Genomic DNA, 7,239 nt, shown 5'->3' with positions numbered 1-7,239 from the left:
AGCTGCATTTTGTCGAGATGGGGAATGGCCCAGTGGTGTGCCTCTGCCATGGCTTCCCTGAATCCTGGTTCTCCTGGAGGTACCAGGTAATGCCAAGCCGGGCCAATGGCTGGCAGCAGTGCTGTCTGTGTATCCTCCACCTCTGTGCAGCATGTTGTGGCCATTTGTTACACAGCGGTGTGGCCTTCATGAGAAGAAAGGGGGGGGGTGTCTCTCACTTGTGTGACTGTATGGCGAGGGGTGGAGGCCACTTCTGACTCTACCTCATTCCTGGTGTGTCTCCCATCGCCCTTTTTCATCTGCAATCTAGAGCTCCTCCCTCCATCTTTGTCACCTCTTCCTTCCTTCTCTCCCAGCCCCTTCTGCTCTGCTGCAATGACTGATCGGCCGGGCCATGATGGCAGTCCCGTCCCCCCGTCCCCTCCCCGCTCCCCCTCCGGTCAGTTTGGAGGAGTGGGGAACTTGCCCTGGCAGACTCAGAGCAGTAACAGACTGTCCAGGCCCAGCAATGCTCCGGCAGGTGGTAGTTGCCGGGTGTTGGTGGGAGGTCCCCTGAGCGCATGGTTTGGGCTGAAGCCCCGATGAGATCTCTTGAGCGACAGTCTTGGCATGCAGCTCTAGGTGTTCAGTGACGTGCCTGCTTCCCGTGAGGGGCTGGGAGCAGCAAGCGAAGGCAAAGCGTTAGGTGCTGCGGGCCACCACCTTGTCCTCTCCGCTTGGCCCCTCGCTTCTGCCCTGCCTCCCCCCACTGCTATTCTAGCCTGGGGCCTGCACACAGCTCTGCTGGGCCACCTGTAGCAGCCCCTCGTGGCCAGCGGTCGCTTTGCAGGCACCCTGCTGCCTCTGAGCCCTCATGTTGAGCCCCTTAAACTCCACACAGTCTCTCTTGTGGCTGACAGCGCCCCACTTGGAGCTGGCTTAACCCAAGTGAGTCACACAGTCCTCAGGGGCCCAAGGCCACCATGGTAACCCAAGAGTTCAGACCTGGCCCTGGTTGATCTGCCACACAGGGAGCTCTCCCTCTGTCCCAGGCTGCTCCACCCGAAGCCGCCAGTCCCAGACTCTGGCGTGGCTTCCTTCTCCTGTCAGCCACACCTTACTCCCATGCCTTCCTGCCTGGGGCCCTTCCTGCTTTGGTAGGCCGCTCCCAGACCCTAACTGGCTGGAGTCTCAGGTTTCTGGCTCTGACTTCCAACCCGCCTGGTACTGGGGTCTTCCCTGCAGGAGCCTCTCTTACGTTCTGCAGCTTTCCTGAGCTTCCTCCTTCACTGCAGCCACCTGCTGCCTTTGATAGGGAATTACCCGGTCCGACCCAGCAGGGCCACTTTAGTGAGCAGGGTTGGCTAGCCCCAGGCCCTCCGGCCCAGAAGGGCCAAGCCACCCTGAGTCCTGAGTCCAAGCCACCCAGAGCACCTCAGTCCTGCTCTGCTGTAGCCTGGCTGGGCTCCGCACCTCTCACTGGTAGGGAAAAGAGGAAGTTAAAAATTACTTAGACAAGTTAGATGTCTTCAAGTCACCAGGGTCTGATGAAATACAGCTTAGAATACTCAAGGAGCTGACTGAGGAGGTATCTGAGCCATTAGCAATTATCTTTGAAAAGTTCAGGAAGATGGGAGAGATTCCAGAAGACTAGGAAAGGGCGAATATAGTGTCCATCTATAAAAAGGGAAATAAGGACAACCCAGGGAATTGCAGATCAGTCAGCTTAACTTTAGTACCCTGAAAGATAATAGAGCAAATAATTAAGCAATCAATTTGCAAACACCTAGAAGATAATAAGGTGATAAATAACAGTCACTATGAATTTGTCAAGAACAAATATGTCAAACCAACCTAATAGTTTTCTTTGACAGGCCTTATGGATGGGGGGAAGCGGTAGATGTGGTATAACTTGACTTTAGTAAGGCTTTTGATACTATCTGGCATGACCGTCTCATAAACTTGGGAAATACAGCCTAGATGGAGCTACTATAAGATGGGTACATAACTGGTTGGAAAACCGATCCCAGAGAGTAGTTATCAGTGGTTCACAATCAAGCTGGAAGGGCATAACGAGTGGGGTCCCACAGGAATCCGTTCCGGGTCCAGCTCTGTTCAATATCTTCATCAATGATTAGATAATGGCAGAGAGAGTACACTTATAAACTTTGCGGACGATACCAAGCTGGGAGGGGTTTCAAGTGCTTTGGAGTTTAGGATTAAAATTCAAAATGATCTGAACAAATTGGAGAAATGGTCTGAAGTAAATAGGATGAAATTCAATAAGGACAAATGCAAAGTACTCCACTTAGGAAGGAACAATCAGTTGCACATGTACAAAATGGGAAATGACTACCTAGGAAGGAGTACTGTGGAAAGAGATCTCGGGTTCATAGTGGATCACAAGCTAAATATGAGTCAACAGTGTAACACTGTTGCAAAAAAGATCATTCTGGGATGTATTAGCAGGAGTGTTGTAAGCAAGACACGAAAAGTAATTCTTCCGCTCTACTCCGCATTGATTAGGCCTCAACTGGGGTATTGTGTCCAGTTCTGGGTGCCACATTTCAGGAAAGATGTGGACAAATCGCAGAAAGTCCAGAGAAGAGCAACAAAAATTATTAAAGGTCTAAAAAACATGACTTATGGGAGAGGATTGAAAAAATTGGGTTTGTTTAGACTGGAGAAGAGAAGACTGAAAGGAGACAGAACAGTTTTCAAGTACATAAAAAGTTGTTTCAAGGAGGAGGGAGAAAAATTGTTCTCTAACCTCTCAGGATAGGACAAGAAGCAATGGGCTTAAATTGCAGCAAGGGCGGTTTAGGTTGGGCATTAGGAAAAACTTCCTAACTGTCAGGGTGATTAAGCACAGAAATAAATTTGCCTACGGAGGTTGTGGAATCTCCATCATTGGAGGTTTTAAAGAGCAGGTTGGACAAACACCTGTCGGGAATGGTCTAGTTATTACTTAGCCCTGCGTTGAGTGTAGGGGACTGAACGCGATGACCTCTCGAGGTCCCTTCCAGTCCTACACTTCTGTGATTCTATGACCCAAAGCACGTTTTTGAACCCACAGCCAAGAAGTGATTGTGCACAAATGAACTCTGCTCCCCAGCCCTCTTTCCCTCTCGCTGATTGAATGTCTAGTATGAAGTTCACATCCCACCTCTAACCCCCGAGGAATCTCTGCACCGATCCAGGGTTTATTCTTTTGGTCTCTGCCTCTGGAATTTGCCTCGGCCTCAGTCTGAATGCCAATGCACCATGTAAGGCACCTTTACTCTTTAGTGGCTGAGTCTCTCGTTCTGAGTGTGGTGCTAGCTGGCATGGATTGTCTTGCCCGGTGTTTGGCTGGCTACAGTCATTTGCTAGAGCAGTGTCTGTTGTCATTCTTACGCCCCTTCCAGCGTGTGGAATTCACATGGTAGCTTTGCTTTTGTGACTGAGGTGTCATAGTCGCTATAGTGCCGGATGCTAAAAGGGGACAGTTCAAATAAATGGAAGTCCACTTCCCAGCTGTGGGTGAGCTACAGCAGACACAAGTCTGTTTCCCAAGGTCACATGTTTCTTTCTATTTCTGCTCTAGATCCCTGCTTTGGCTGAGGCTGGCTTCCGGGTCCTGGCTTTGGATATGAAAGGCTACGGAGATTCCACTGCTCCCCTAGGTCAGTCGGGTTTCCCATCCTCTCCTCCTCCCTCCCTTAGAGGGGGCAAGCAACGAGGGCAGAGATAAATTGCTCAGCCTTCTTCTGCCGTGTCTGTGTGTCTGCTGGGTCCTAGCTAGGACTGTTGTGGTGGAGATGAGCCAGGAGAAGTTGAGGCTGAATATTGGGTAGAATTCACTCTTGGTGAGAACTATTTAGGCTGCGGGAGTCTCCCAAGGGAAGTGGGGAAAGCCCTGATTCTTGGGAGAATGTCCTGTCCTTTGCTAAAGTTCCTGAGAATATAGGGACTGTAGGGAAGAATTGCACCCTTGCAGGGAGATGAACCGGATAGTCTGACACATCTCTTCCATTGCGCTAACGTCTAAGTCTATGATGTGGCACAAACTGAACAGCAGCTAAAACCATCTTGACATGCGCTTGGTATCTGTATGTCTGCCGACCCCCCCTTGTCCTCCCCCATAACCTCCCACGGGTTCCTAGAATCTCCTGGTGTGATGTGAGCTCAGCCTGGGAATCTATTCCTTCTAGTGTTTGTCTGAGGAGTGGCTTGGATTTGAAATGCTCCTGAAGCAGGGAAAGTAAATACCAAAGCCTCCCAATGTTTACATGGTGTCAAGGAGGAAACCACCTGGCATGTCAGTTATAAAAGTGCTGCTCGTGACGCTGGATTGTTTCAGGCCGTCTTATTTTAATTTCCTGTCTCTTTCCACCCCGGCACAACCTTGATGTGAACTTGCCCACAGGATGCCGTGGGAGAATAGCTCAAGAAGAGGTGACTTGGCTGTAGATACCCAAGTTGTCTCTTTAGCTTCTAAGCTGAGCAGGGTCAGGCTTGGTTGGTACTTGAATGGGAGACCTTCCAAGAAAACTCAAGGTGGTGATCCAACTGGTGGTGCTCTTCTTTGACCCATTCCATCCTTGGCTGCGGCTGCCAAGAAGTGGTGGCATTGGACAGGGAGAACGCCCTGGCTACCGGCAGCGAACACCCTCTTTCCTTATAAGGTGCTTTGCATGAACTACCCAACAGCTGCGGGATCTCAGTGACTTTCAGTCACTACCAGCCTGGGCTGGATTTGAACCAGCAAACTAGGAGCGAGAGGCTCTGTCACCCGTTAACGATCCCCTGAGCCATCTGGAAACCTGGGGGATGAGGGGTCATTGCAGCCATCCATGCCTGATGACTAGCAATGACAGTGCGGCACGCACTCCTCTATCCCGAGGCAGCAGGAGCTGAGTGGTGTCACTAGCTGGTTGAGGGGGTTCATTATTGACACCCGCCCTACCCCGCTTGCCTGAGTCTTCCCCTGCATGGCTCTAATTCAGAGGTTGGGAGTCTGGCTGGGATCCCCAGAGCCCTCCGAACCGGCTGGTTCTAACCGGGTTTGGATCGAGGCTGTAACCACATTGTTATGCAATATCTGTGTCAAGCCAAATAGCTTTCTCTTGTACAGTGCATCTTCCTTTTCGCTTCAGGGCATTTGCGCACGACTCTGAGAATGAACATCCAGGGGGGCTGGGAAGGGAAGAGCTGCGGGTACAAGGCCCTGTGAAATGCCATTGCTAATCTTGAGGGCTGATCAAAGCAGCAGCCCTCACTGCTTTGCACTCTGTTCATTTAATATCATTTCACTATGAATGTTGCTGTAGTGCCCACAATGGACCAGAGGCCAGATTGACACAGGTATTTAGGCACCTAAAGATGCAGAGAGGCACCTAACTCACTTAGGCACTTTTGTAAGTCCTGCTTGGCGCCTCTTTATATCTTCAGGCATCTAAATCTAGCCCTGGGTGCTTTCCAGACCTAGCGAAGCACAGAAGAACATCAGCCCAAGGAGTTTGCAGTCTAAAGAGACACAGGTGTGGGGGAAGAGGGATACTACATACAAGTGATCAGGAGGGTGATCGGCATGTGCCATGTCCATTCCCTCTTATGCAGCTGCCTCCACCTAGGTACTGCCAGTGCCCGTTGTCCTCTTTAACGGCTACCCCGAGCTCATTCCCTTCCAACATGCCCCGTTTCCCAGCCCCCTCACCTCTGCTCACTGAGTTACACCCACTGCCGTGTTTATCGGTACGCTGGTAGATCTAAGGCCAGAAGGGACAATGCCGGTCCTCTAGCCTCTCCCCTACGCCAGCTGTAGACTCTCGCCGGCTGGCTGGTTTCCCCCCTCAAGCCCAATCACCGGTGGTTGAACTGACGTGTTCCTTTTTAATATGGTTGAAAATACTCATGAGCTTCCTGTGGTAAAGTGTCCCGTCACTCACAACATTATTTAAACCGGGCCAGCACATCTGAGCTGCTCGCCTAGGAACTGGTTGAGCACAGCAGGGGCATTTTTCCAGAGGGCTTTTGTGTCTGGACAGAGAGTGGCTGTGGGGGAATCAACCCCTGCTGGTGCATGGGGAGCAGCTCCTGTAAGGCCACTGCAGTTAATTTCCTTCCTGCAGTGGGTACAAAGGCCTTGATTTTCCTAGGATCACAGTCAGCAGGGGCTGGGGGCCATAGTACACTCTTGATACGTGTTGGTTTCTGCAGGGTCTGGTGCCGACATGTGACCTCTGCTCCTGTTGGTCTAGATTAGCCCTGACCCACTTGTCATTGGAGCCCCTTGACGCAAGACTTTTTCTAATCTTTGTTTTCATCTACCTAGTCCCTGACAGCACCGTTCATCGCTCCAGTCACTGGGCGGCTCTGGCTGCTGGTGTCCTGGTCATATTCCAGCTTGGGAAGTGACCGTACCTGCTCTCTCCTTCAATCCCCCTGTCGTTACTCCTCACTCCTCCACAGCAGGGCTCATAGGAGGAGACTTCAGAGCTCGTTCCAGGAGGGCTTCTTGTTTTCCCTTGCAGGCAGAGACCCCTTTTTCCTGATACTGCCTCCTGCCCTTGAGTCTGAAATCAGATCAGCACAGCCTCCTGCTGTGCCGGGCCTTCAATCCTGAACCCCAAAGCACTTGACAACCTGCCATAGAAGGATCATTTTCCCCCCCGACCTGCTGCCACCACCGCTAAAATGCACCCACCTCTGGGGGTGAACCCGGCAGCCATACTTCATCAACGTCCCAGAGCAGGCCTATGGAAAGCCTAGGGGAAATCCCATTTCTCTCCCCCACCCCCTTTAAAAATGGTGCAGTGGCTGATGAGATGAATCCTGGTGTGTACTGAACTGTTGTAGAGCTGGTGGGAGCCAGGGGGCCGCAGCCTGGTACATGGCAGATTTAGAATGTTAAAAAATTAAATGGAAGGACACTTAAGTGAGCTCAATAATTAATGTTTGTTGTTGTTTGCAGACATAGAAGAATATTCCCAGGAAGAGATATGCAAGGTAGGAGACGGTGTCCTGATTTCTGTTTGTGACCTAGGTCTGTCTGTATTATGGAACCACGGTCCGAGCTCCCTAGTTAAGGTTCTAACCCGCGTGTCTCTATGGACGGTAGAAAAGGGTCCAGGATGGGGTGGGAGAACAAAGGCAGTCCCAGGGCTGCTGTTTCCAACTCGGGGGAACTGTGCTACTTGAGTGACTGAACTTAGTTCGGCAAGGAGTGCACTATAAATCCGACTCTCTGGTTAGTGGTTTGCAGCACTGTACAGCGAA

The 7,239-nt window shown here is 51.1% G+C and overlaps 1 long non-coding RNA gene across 1 annotated transcript; it reads left to right on the top strand.

The window, feature by feature from the left end:
* On the top strand, window positions 1–6,971 carry LOC112120915. Its single transcript, XR_003369559.2, has 3 exons — window positions 1–86; window positions 3,566–3,644; window positions 6,935–6,971. It is a non-coding gene; the product is annotated as an uncharacterized LOC112120915 (long non-coding RNA).
* The last annotated feature ends 268 nt before the right edge of the window (window positions 6,972–7,239 follow it).

This window comes from Terrapene carolina, unplaced genomic scaffold (genome assembly GCF_002925995.2).
Source record: "Terrapene carolina triunguis isolate 2854851 unplaced genomic scaffold, T_m_triunguis-2.0 Scaffold50658, whole genome shotgun sequence".
In the NCBI taxonomy this organism is placed as follows: domain Eukaryota; kingdom Metazoa; phylum Chordata; order Testudines; family Emydidae; genus Terrapene; species Terrapene triunguis.
The sequence above is the reverse complement of the archived record's forward strand: the minus strand, read 5'-3'. Positions and strand labels throughout refer to the sequence as shown.